Source organism: Mus pahari, chromosome 15 (genome assembly GCF_900095145.1).
Source record: "Mus pahari chromosome 15, PAHARI_EIJ_v1.1, whole genome shotgun sequence".
Lineage (NCBI taxonomy): Eukaryota > Metazoa > Chordata > Mammalia > Rodentia > Muridae > Mus > Mus pahari.
Genome location: NC_034604.1, coordinates 18,941,535 through 18,954,623, shown reverse-complemented (window position 1 = coordinate 18,954,623; position 13,089 = coordinate 18,941,535). Strand labels below are relative to the sequence as shown.

General features: G+C 40.1%; 1 protein-coding gene across 3 annotated transcripts in view; it reads right to left on the bottom strand.

Annotated features, from left to right (window-relative positions):
- Positions 1 to 13,089, bottom strand: part of Dtna (dystrobrevin alpha) — a 389,557-nt gene that overhangs the window by 358,238 nt on the left and 18,230 nt on the right. The window contains exon 2 of one of the 3 annotated variants that reach the window (XM_029547193.1): positions 11,097 to 11,137. The exons of the other annotated variants lie outside the window; for them this stretch is intronic. The gene's annotated coding sequence lies outside the window, so the exon portion shown is untranslated. The remainder of the gene's footprint in view (positions 1 to 11,096; positions 11,138 to 13,089) is intronic. 3 annotated transcript variants of the gene reach the window in all.

Sequence of the window (13,089 nt, the reverse complement as noted above, 5' to 3'; positions counted from 1 at the left end):
AGAGAGACAGAGAGACAGAGAGACAGACAGAGACAGAGACAGAGACAGAGAGACAGAGAGGATAAAAGAAAAGGCAGTTCAAGAAAAGAAATCATCAAATTCTACACTTGTAAATACAAACCTATAGCTCAGAGATCTATGAACCAGAAAATGGAGTCCAAACACTAAGAGTACATATGTCTCATAGTGAATGATCAGTAAGTAACCACTCTTCTATCACCACACACACACACACACACACACACACACACACACACACTCAATGCACACACACACACAATGCACATGCACACACATGCACACACAAACACACATACACACATGTACCACATGTACCACACTCACCATTTTTGTGGCTTCTGAAATATTTCTTATGCAATGATCAATGAATACAATGGACCAAATGTATAAGACATCTACCAAAACATGTTCTCATTCCAAAAAAACAAAACAAAACAAACAAACAAACAAACAAAACTCCAAGATGTGTGGAACAGTGTGAAGCCACTCCAATGGTCGAGCCTCTTCTAAGAATCTGCAAATCCTACACTGAAAAATATCCATTTTGTGTTCACTTGCAGAATCTTTTAGGAACAAATCACAGAACAGACACTTTTAATGTGTTTCCTGGGTAACTATGTGCTTGGGACCACTATCCAAGGACACAGCTTTCTAAGACAATATTTGCAATGCTTGCCAGCACTGTCTATCAAAGAGAAGGAGAAAAGGAACATCGTGTCTGTCTTTTTTTTGATCCAGACACACAAAGCTTGGGTCTTAAATAGAACACAACAATCCTATCAAAAAGATGGTTGCATTTTTCCCGAATTGTGCTTTGGAAGCCATGAGTGATAGACATGCTGTCATGTCCCAAAGAACACCACAGGCACCAGTTTCTTTTGGAGATATGGCAGCAGTCACCCATAAACATAGGTATTATTTAGTTTTATGCATCATGGCAATTCATACAGTATAAGGCAGGAAACAGGTAAACTGTAGCTTAGATCAGGGTCTGAAAGGTTTATAAAAGATTAATTATTACCCCCTTTTCAGTTTTTACAATTTTTATTACATTTGTGTGTGTATGTGAGTGTGTGTGTGTGTGTGTGTGTGTGTGTGTGTGTGTGTGTATACATACCATGACAAGCATGCATATATTGGGCAAGGGACAGCTTACAGGACTTCTTCCTCTCCTTTACCTGATGGATCCTGGGGATTGAACTCAAGCCGTCAGGATAGGCAGCAAGCACCTTAGTCTGCTATGCTGTTTTGCTGACCTTCCTTTCTTTTTAAGGCAACTTTTTCATTCATAAATACAGAATCCTACTGTATTACTGATATTCAAAATGCCCCAATTTCACATGTTATTGCTTCAGTAGTAAAGTTGGTCAATGAGAAGACAACTTTGCATTTCCCAATCCTCCGCCTGTATGAGATTTCACTGAGGTCTGGGTAAATGTCCTCAAGAAGCCCACACATTAGCTATCTGGTGCACAAGTGGAACTATTGAGGGCTAGTAGAGCCTTTGGAATACATCTTTTTGCCACAGGGATGCATCCTAGATGAAGACTGTAGGATCTTAGTCTATCTCTTTTTCTCCTTTTCTGCTTCCTGTTCAATTAGAATTTCCTTTCCTATGTCCCCACTAGGATGTGCCACCTTTTCATGACCCAAAGCAGCAGGACCAAGTCAGAGACTGGGATCTCAAAACTGTGAACCAAAACAGGCCTTTAAGCTCCATGAGTTGGTTTTCTTACATACTGTCATAAAGATGAAATGATGACACAGATATAATGGGGGGGCTTTCTTTTCATTAAAAAGATGGTGAAGAACATCACCATCATCTCAGAAGTGTCTTGTAGGGAAAAGGAACAATTACAAGTAAGATGTCAAACAGCCGAGCCTCCCAGACTTGTCATCTCCAGGCTTCACTAGAATCTTATCTGAACTTTGCTTATGAATGTATCCATTTTATGTACAAGGAAATGGTGGCTTAGAGGTATAGAAAACATTCTTTGATGCCACACTCTTAGCCAGAAATGTCTTATTTCAGTCGGAGCTAACATGAAACAATGGTCATAGTCTTTATACGAGTAATAATGCTTTTTTTCTCCAATTTTCATGATTTCTGCTTTTGACTTAAAAACAGTATAAACTGAATCTTTAGAGCATTTTCCACAACTGGCTACCATCAAACTCTCACACAAATGTCGCTTCAGATGTGTCAGCTATTATGATGCTGTCTTCTCCTCCATGTGCAGGAGTTTTGTCAACTAACGGAGTGTTATTACCATTATCTCACCCAAACTTTCCCCTCTATTCTCTTTCTTGGATAGCGCCAACCACCTGCCTGTCTATAGTCACATCTCCTTCTCTGAAATCATCCTGGGCAAGTATCCGTTTGCTTTGCCTTTTCAATCTGCTTCAGGTCTGCTGGCCTATTTATTTCTCTGTTTGGATCTTTGATGTCTCTCCGGTGCGTGTTATGGCATCGTGCACCTGTTCTCCTGTGTATGCTCTGGGATCCTTCCAGTATTTCCCACTGTTCAGCCACTTGATTAATACTTTTATCTATAAATTTGAAAATGTCTAGATCTCTGCAGAGCTACCCTGTGGATACTTCAGGGTTCTTTGACCTTTTCTGTCTTTAGGATGCAGCATCTTCTCATATGTAAATGTTCACTGAATGGTCTGCATTTCAAAATAGAAGATAATTTTTGGATGTAGAATTAGACCTTCCAGAGACTAAACCTTAACTAAAATTGCACACTTTATATGAAAAATGAACTCTAAATAGATCATGAATCCCAATTTAAAGTATTAACACTTTTAGAATAATAATAGAAAATCTTCAAGATGTGGAGATTGGAAAATGTCCTTAAAATTGACATCCCCTAAAGAAGAATATTAAGAGACAGATGGATGGGTCTTTGAAAATTGGTCCTTATCAATATGCAAGTCAGGTGAGAACAAAAGTCACAAACCAAAGAAATTATGAACACATAACAAATTCTACATATAGATACATAAAGTATCAAAACATTTCAGTAATAAGGAAGATAATAAGACTAGGAAGTGGGCAAAATACAAAAGGGAATTTACAGAATACAAATATACACCTGTAAATATGATCTACATCATTAGACATTAAGGAGATGCACAGTAAAGCCACAATGGGATAGCTATATGCATGTGTCAGAATGTCTAAACTATAAATCATGATAGCACCCAATATTGGAAAAGATGCATAGGGACTTAATGCCATATATGTGTGTGTGTATGTGTGTGTGTGTGTGTGTGTGTCAGAGAGAGAGAGAGAGAGAGAGAGAGAGAGAGANAAGAGAAGAGAAGAGAAGAGAAGAGAAGAGAAGAGAAGAGAAGAGAAGAGAAGAGAAGAGAAGAGAAGAGAAGAGAAGAGAAGAGAAGAGAAGAGAGAAATTTGGGGAAATAGTACACAATTTATTAAACCAAACTCCCATAAATTGTACTCTTGAGATTGTTTTTATTAGATATTTTCTTAATTTACATTTCAAATGCTATCCTGAATGTCCCCTATACCCTCTCCCCACCCTGCTCCCCAACCCACCCTGCTTCCTGGCCCTGGCATTCCTCTGTACTGTGGCATATAATCTTCACAAGACCAAGGGCCTCTCCTACCAATAATGGCTGACTAGGCCATCTTCTGCTACATATGCAGCTAGAGACATGAGCTCTGGGGGATACTGGTTAGTTTATATTGTTGTTCCTCCTATAGGGTTGCAGACACCTTTAGCACCTTGGGTACTTTCTCTATCTCCTCCATAGGGGGCCCTGTGTTCTATCCAATAGATGACTGTGAGCATCCACTTCTGTATTTGCCACACTTTGGTCTCCCTTCTTCTTGAGTTTCATGTGTTTTGCATATTGTATCTTGGATATTCTAAGTTTCTGGGCTAATATCCACTTATCAGTGAGTGCATATCATGTGAGTTCTTTTGTACAACCACTCTGGAAATCAGGCTAGCACATCATCAGAATATTGGACACAGTACTACCAAAAGATCCAGTAGTACCTCTCCTGGGTATATACCCAGAAGATGTTCCAACTGGTAATAAGGACACAGGCTCCACTATGTTCATAGCAGCCTTATTCATAATATCCAGAAGCTGGAAAGAACCCAGATGTCCCTCAACAGAGGAATGGATACAGAAAATATGGTACATTTACACAACAGAGCGCTACTCAGCTATTTAAAACGATGAATTTATGAAATTCTTAGGCAAATGGATGGATCTGGAGGATATCATCCTGAGTGAGGTAACCCAATTACTCTTGAGATTTTTTTTTCCTGGAAAATGAAAACTCTCAATTTTATACCAACAGATACATAGACATAGTGGTTGAAATCAGAAGACCCCCCATAGACTCATGTGTTAAAATTCTCGGTGCCCAGACTGTGGTATTGCCCTGAAGGCTGTGGACCCTTTCTGGGGTAGAAGGTCACTCCTGTCTCTGTTTCTAGCCTATACTTCCAGCTTCCTGGTCCACTACGTGTGAAGAGAACGACTTCAAGGTTTTGCTGCTGTGGACTCAGCTTCTACTTCTATCCGTTTCTCGGTGTGATGTGCTGAGATCTCTCTGAAACCATGTACTAAACGAGTTGCTACCCTCTTGAGTTGCTTCTGTAAGTTATTTGGTCATAGAGGGTCAAGCTGACAGAAGCAGAAGAATCAAGATTTCCTTCCACAAGTCAAATAAAATGTCGCTTCAATATCATATAATATTACTCAGCAATACAAAGAAAGAACCATAGATACCTAGAAACTCAGATGCACCATAAGAAAATATGCTAAATTGAAAATATCTCAAAGGGTTTTAAATATAGCAGTTAATTACATTTATGTAACACTTTAAATTGGCAAAATCCTAGAACAGTGGGTTAGCCTGTGAGCAGAGGAATAGAGAGGGAGAGGGATCCATAGCGGCTGTGAGAGGCAGTCCAGCAAGCGTGTGGCGAGAGAAATTCTTCGAGGTAGAGGAATTGTAGGGATGATCATGTAATAAAAAATATGCACACAAAACCCCACCAGCACATATGTGTCAATTACAATCTGAGAAGCTCAATGGTTTTTGTAGTTCTCTGGCTGTGATGTTGTTCTGATTTTATTAAGATGTAACTAACCATTGACATGTTGGTCAAAAGTGCAGTACCTTGATGCAACATCTTACAATTACCCATAAACACAGCACAAAGTTCTCAAAGAAAAAAAAAATAGAGAAAGCTTTAAATATGTGTAAGCCTGAAAGATACTTTAAAATATTGTAGAAGTGCATGCTTGTCTTTACATGAAAAAAAATCCGCATCTATTGAAGACTGGCTGCTGTGCTGATGTCTTTAAGAGTTATCAAGATGGCTAAGATATATTATGTCAGTCACAGCTTCAGACACAGTCACACAAAGAGGCCCTGAAGAGCTGAAAGCTCTTGTTTACTGCTTTTTCTTTGTGTGCTGTGTGCATGTTTGTGTAGGTGTGAATTCACACAGGAGTGTGAAGGTTAGAGTCTGATGTTGGGTATCTTTCTCAATAGAGTCCGATGTTATATACTGGGGTTAGGCACTTCAATAAACTCAGAGCTCGTTGACTTTATTGGTCCAGGGCCAGCTTGCCCTGGGGACCCCCGTCTTTGCCTCCTGAGTGCTGGATTTATAGGTGGGTTGACACATCCATCAGGCTTTTATGTGGTGCTGGGTATCTGAACTCTGGACTTCCTGCTTATGCAGTGAGCACTTTGTTCTCTGGCCATCTTTCTAGCCCTCATTATTTCTTTGCGTTCACATCTTCTAAGTTGAACCTTAGCTCCTGAGGAGAAAAGGATGGTGTCTTCTTCACTTGCTAAGTGTGGCCCAGACTTCATGTCAATGCTGATGAATGGATGCTCCCTCCTTCTCCCAGACTGATAATGGGTTATGCAGGCAGGTGGGATATTACCTTGCAACCGACTGATGGGTTTTCTAATGAGAACTTTGAGTAAATCATTTCACTGTCAGCTCAGCATCTGGCAAAGCTAGAGTAACATTCCAAGCATGGCTAAGAAAAATGATGTTATCAATAAAATATTACTTTTACATCTGGGGCCTGCTGCATTTTCTCTTTGTATTATCACTATGTAAAAACTCAAACTCCTTAGTGCTGCAGGAGTTCAGTATTGAATATATACTAAACTTTGTCTGTCTTATGGATTTGTATTAATCTCCACCAGCAGTTTCAGAGGCCATGGAGATTGACACAAACAAACCCCAGCAATGCATGCCTTGGCAGTTTTAACACACAGGGGTTTATTCCTGGACAACAAAATAAGTCTTAAAAACCATGTTTGTGGAAATGCAAGGCAATTTCAACCAGTGTCAAGTTTACATTTCCTGTTCCTCTCAAGCAGTCACTGTAGTTTCCTACTGAGTTGGACAAGTAAGGCTCATTCACAGTCCTTGTGATTATGACACTGACGGTCATTCTCAGGTGGTGTGCTGTTGTTAGTTGATGCTGCTTTGTGAAATGTCTTAATGTTGAGATTACCTTTCCTGGTAGCAGAGCGTTACATGATTTGTCTCCATATATGCAAACCATGTCTGTCCAGACATAAACATTGTTAGGAGTCTTTTCTAATGTTGACAAGGATCGTTTCAAATTGGGTTTGCTCTCCTCTTCTCTCCCTTTCCCTCCTCTTCCTTCCCCTCCCAGCTTCTTTTCCTCCTCTATTTCTCCCCTCCCTCTCTGTGTATGTATGTGTGTATGTGTATATGTATGTATGTATGTATGTATGTATGTATGTATGTATGTATGTATGTATGAGGTGATTGTGAACTCCTTTGTCACTGTGTGCATGTGGAAGTTGAGGATGTCTGTTTTGAATGAGTTATCTCCTTCTTGTTTTGGGGCTGGGTGTCTCTTATTTTGTCACTGACTCTATGCTGGTTAGCTTGTGAGTCTCCAGAAGCACTGTCCTACAGGAATCCCATGATGACAGGCAGGTGCTACTGGCTCCAACGATCCAGACCCAGGTTGTCAGGCTTGCTGAGGAGCCATCTCTCTAGCCCCTGGATTCATCTTTGAAAAAGGTGCATTTCATATGCTGGATCCCAAAGTTTTCTACTCTTAGCTGATGAGAGATTCTCAAAAGTACATGTAAACAGCAACAGCAGCATCATTGTGGATTAGAGAATAATCTCTCCAAGTTAAGAGATCTTAAACCATGAGTTGCTAGGACAACACATTGTAGTTCCATCTTCTGACTGCTAGCATCAGCACTAATGGCCAAGCCCTTGTGCATGCCTGGGAGTTAGGGGCTGCAATGGGTAGACACAGATGCAAAGTTCCTTTGGTACGCCTGCCTAAAAGGGTAAACGTTACATTTCAATACTATCTAAAAATCAGATAGGCATTTTCCAACTAGGGAAAACATTATGTCATAAATATGATTTATTAGTGTTTTCAAGCATTTAGGGATAAATCTTTATATTTAGAAATAACCCTATTTCTCACAGTGTAAGGTGTCAAGGAATCACTTTAATAGATACTCTCTGTTTTTTTTTTCAGAAAACAAAAATAAAAAGCCTTGAGATAGCAGAGGGAGTCATAGATCTGGGAAATCTGGTATTTCTCTGTCCTATAACTCAGCTCCAGTTCCCGAAACCTTCAGCACAGTTTACTGACTGCCTAGCCTTGGGCTGGTGGTACTGTGGGAGTGAAAGAATACAGGATAATATTCAACAGCATTAGTCAACTTAATGTTATGTTTCGGGAACAAAACTCAAGAGGAGTATTAAGCATCCATGAAATGTAGAGACTTAGAACAGAGATGCTGGAAACATATGCTTCGTGGAAATCCCTTAATATAACAAGAACTGTGTCTGGGATGGGCTCATAATTCAAACCAATTACTGTAAGTTTTAGAGACAGTGTCCTCAAGATTTGTAGACATCTAGAAAATTGACACATAGTCACATAGTTATTATATTTGTATATGCCTCTGATTCTTTCATCACAGTTAAGTAATTTTAACGGAGCTTTGTGACTTTATTGTTAATTTATTAACATTGATCAACCAACAGTTTGTTTTGTTGAGTCAGAATTTCATGTATCCTGTTGCTTAAAACCCAGTACATATTCAAGTAAGACCTTCAACTGCTCATGCTTCAGTATCCAGGTCCTGAGTGCTAGGATTACAGACGTACATAACTATGACTAAAATGAATTTAAAATATTGGGAGTAGATCTTGATCTTGCAGATATCTCTCATTAAGTTGACTCTTAATTTTTAAACCACAAGGTTCTGATCGTAGCATCATGTACTGTCTCTTCTCCCAAGGACTTGTTATCCTCACCACTTGTGACTTGAAGTCATCTTGTCCATAGGGACAGCAGTTTGCACAGTATTTTTCTTTCTCAGTTCGATGCCCCCATATCCCTCACTAATTAGCTAGTTCTCAGGTTATCCAGTGTCCTCTTCTCTAACTAGTAATATAGTCACAGAGCCCAGGATTTCAGCTCTGCCACATGGTAGCTTGTAATATTGAGGAAGTTGCCAAGCTTCTACCATTTTCTCACCTAGAAATCAGATCAACTATACTATTCCAAAGAAATTCTGGGAGGGACTAACTGAGCTCGTAACATAGGCAAAATGTTTAGGACAGTCCTAGGCACATATGAAGTCTTCAAAGTATGTGTGATCATTATTTGTAATTAGCTGATTTACATTATTCTAGTGCCAAGTTCACGGAGATGCCTTGTGCAAGGAGCTAGCCCTCCCATTTGTCATCCTATAGTACTAGACTGTTTCACTCATGCCAGTCTTTCTAGCAACAACCATTCTACTTGCAGAATCAATCAACATCATTTATACCCATGGATTTGGCAATGTAATGGTACCCTTGAGGGCAGATTGGTGACTTGCTTTATAATGATCTATCCTTGGTTTTTCATGAATTCAATGAAAACAACAGCCTCCATTCTTACTTCTGTATTTCCACCACTCATTTGTGACTATTCTGTTCAATCAAATACCTATTTGAATCATATAGTTTATTTAAATACAAACCACTGGACTAAGATCTACAGAGACGTGGATTGTTTCCCATCATTAGTGTTAGCCCTCAAGTCTTAAGGTCAGAAAGAGAAATTCTAATCAACGCAGATGGGAGAAAAGTGAGGCTTATACACCTTACATACTTTATGGGTTTAAAATGCATTGCTTGAGAGCATCATGCACATTGTATGTTGATCATATTCATCTCCTGTTCTCCCTTTCCACTCTGCTTGGCCACCCTCAACACATCTCTCTCCAAATTCCAGGTCTTCATTATTTTTCAATAACTCGCTGAGTCCAATTATCACTGCCTACACACAAATTCTCCCTTTTCTGTGTTATCTACTGCCAAAAATCCCTCAGGTAGGAGTTGATATTAGCAATTAGTGAAGCCTTTAAGTGGCAGAGCTTAGAGGGATGTCATTGCTAGCCTACCTCATCTGGAGTCCCTTTCCACTATATGTCCTTCCACCACCTCCCTGCCATTGTCACACGATCCATCAAAAGGTTCTGGCCAGATGCAGCAGAATTTGGAAGCATGCCCTTGAACTTCAAGAAATGTAAGTCAAATAAAATTATTTAATTTACAAAATTACTCAACTCCAGGGATTTTCTTATAGGAACAGAAAATGGACTGAACGGAGGGGACAGATAAACTGATAAGAGAAAGAAGGACAGGTGGCCTAGATAATCATCTGCTCCCACATGGTCAAACGCAATTAAAGTTACACAGGGAGTGAAGCATTGATGGCTGTCATTGGCTTCAACAGTAGCCAATAGCCATAGCCTCAAAACACACACCTTTCATGTGACATACAAGACTTTTTTTTTTTTTTAGTTTTAATTGGATTTTTTATTTTCTTTATTTACATTTCAAATGCTATCCCAAAAGTTCCCTATACCCCCCCGCCCCTTCTCCCCTCCCCACCCTCTCCCACTACTTGGCCCTGGCCTTACCCTGTGCTGGGTCATATAAAATTTACAAGACCAAGGGGCCTCTCTTCCCAATGATGGCCGATTAGGCCACCTTCAGCTACGTATGCAGCTAGAGACACGAGCTCAGGGGGTACTGGTTAGTTCATATTGTTGTTGCACCTACAGGGTTGCAGCCCCCTACAACACCTTGGGTACTTTCTCTAGCTCCTCCATTGGGGGCCCTGTGTTCCATCCAATAGCTGACTGTGAGCATCCACTTCTGTGTTTGCCAGGCACTGGCATAGCCTCACAAGAGGCCTCTATATCAGGGTCCCTTCAGCAGAATCTTGCCGGCATGTGCATTAGTATCTGGGTTTGGTGGCTGATGATGGGATGGATTCCCGGATGGGGTAGTCTCTGGATAGTCCATCCTTTCATCTTAGCTCTAAATTTTGTCTCTGTACCTATATCCTTTCATGGGTATTTTGTTCCTTATTCTAAGGAGGAATGAAGTATCCACACGATGGTCATCCTTCTTGGTTTTCTTTTGTTTTGCAAGATGTATCTTGGGTATTCTAAGTTTCTGGGCTAATATCCACTTATCAGTGAGTGCATATCTAGTGACTTCTTTTGTGATTGGGTTACCTCACTAAGGATGATATCCTCCAGATATATCCATTTGCCCAAGAATTTCATAAATTTATTGTTTTTAATAGCTGAGTAGTACTCCATTGTGTAAATGTACCACATTTTCTGTATCCATTCCTCTATTGAGGGACATCTGGGTTCTTTCCAGCTTCTGGCTATTATAAATAAGGCTGCTATGAACATAGTGGAGCATGTGTCCTTATTACCAGTTGGAAGATCTTCTGGGTATATGCCAAGAAGAGGTATGCTTCACTTTGTATAGTTTCATTGATTTCTGCAGAGACTTTCTGTGTATTCCCGTGTCTCACTGTATATTATAGGCTGGATCTGGACTTCTCATTGTCTATCTTTTTCTCCAGATGCTGGTAGTACATATAGGCATCACTGTGACTAGCTTTATGTTACTTTTTAAAAATTTATTTTCACAGCAGAATGGTTGTAAGAAAGACACCCTTTTCTTTGGTCTTACCTTAATCACCTCTGTTGTTTTCTTTACAAGGAAGGACTCAGCTGTAAGAACACAAAACAAAGTTGCAATCTAGTGTCTGAGCTTAATGTGGAGTATTATAAAACATTTATTTTCCAGCTACCTTGAAAATGCAACACGAACAATAACAACAACAGCAAAGACACAGACAAGTCAGTAAATGCATAACAATGTGAAGGTGTGAGCACCACACTGTCACTGAAAAAATAGCCCCAATCTTCGCAATGTTCTTCTATCCTGAAAATAGTACATGGCTAGAAAAAGTCCTCAAAGTCAATTTGACCACATACTAAACTCTAAAGGCAGAAGCATTAGAAAGCATTATTGTCATATTGGAAAGAAAGCACATTTGTTGTTTATAAATAAGAGTTAACACTGTAGTGGGCAATCTGGATTTACCAAAGGAAATTGGTGTGATGGACCAGGACATAGTGCTTTTTGGGCAAACATGAGGTCCTCGGTGCATTCCTGGGAACTGATGTAAAAGAACAGGAGTGATTGCATATATATATATAACCGCAGCACCAGGGAGGCTCTAGCACAGGAGTGTCTCTGGGGCTCACGGGCTATTCAGTGTAGTCTATGTGGTTGGTTCTAGGCCAGTGACTTCACAAAGTAAGCTGGAAGACTCTTAAGGAATGGCACTCAAAGTAGTCATTTGGATTATACAGACGTGTACATATATGTGCAGGTGTACCTACCAACATATGACTACACCAATGCGCGCGCGCGCGCACACACACACACACACACACACACACACACACACACACACACGAGTACATTTTACCTTTCTGGGTCCCTTTGACCTTTATTTATAATGATGACATAGGACTCCCCCTCCTCTTTAAGCCTTGACTAAGTGTCATGAGTGTGATTTACCTGTCACAGTTAAAGACTGCCAAGCAAGCAGTTACTTTAAGAAAGAAATTTTATTCATCTTACTAGAGTTGGGCCCCATATATTAGAACCAATGACTCTGTGTAAGAAAACACTCATTGCTCCAAACTAAAGGATGGGCCTGCCCACACATTGAACAGATTCAACATAATAAGGGTTGGGAAGTCTAATTCTAAAATGCTCTAGAAAGCTAAACATTTAAACACCCAAGCAGAATGAGCAAATGGGATCCATGTAATCAGATAGAATATAATGCACAGCACACACACACACACACACACACACACAAGCGCGCACACACACATGCACACATGCATGTGCACACACACACATGCACTTACACACACACACACACGCATGCACTCAAACATACACAGGCACACACACACTTACACACATGCATGCACGCACACAACCTCAGGCACACACACACACACACACACACACACACACATCAGAAGGAATGAATCCAAAATGCCGCTGGTGGTAGAGAATAGTGAAAGAACAAACAGTAGTATTTTTATCATCTAAAAATGTGTATCACGTTCAATGAAAGGTAGGTAAGTTGGTCACAAGCTGTTCCTTTGACTTAATTACAAGACAGCTTCAAATGGGAGAGGGAAGTAGGAAGAAGTGAAGGACTCTAATTAGGGATGGAAAAGGAAACAAAGACAGAAAGAGTAAGGATTGTAAAAGAACAGTAAGGATGTCTGGCAAGTCATAAGGAACAAAACTATACCTTTAAAATACATGCCAGTTTGTGTACTAATACACATACATAGTTTAAGTGAAATTTTCTCATTTGGAAGGATAATAATCCTCCCAAAGATTATCTAACAAAAGCCCAACATCTGGCATGAGAAGTTTTCTTCTGAGGGGTTGGTTGGGGTTATCCAAAAATCTAAAACATTACAGACAATTACTAGCAGGTAGCAGTTCCGCAGAGGTGGAAGGAAAGTCCTGAAGATACCACATACTTTAGATCTAGGCCTCCAGGGCTGGTACTGACCTGAATGCTCCCTCCATGAGAACTAGCATTCATAGTACCAGAAGGCATCATGCAACCTTCCAAAAA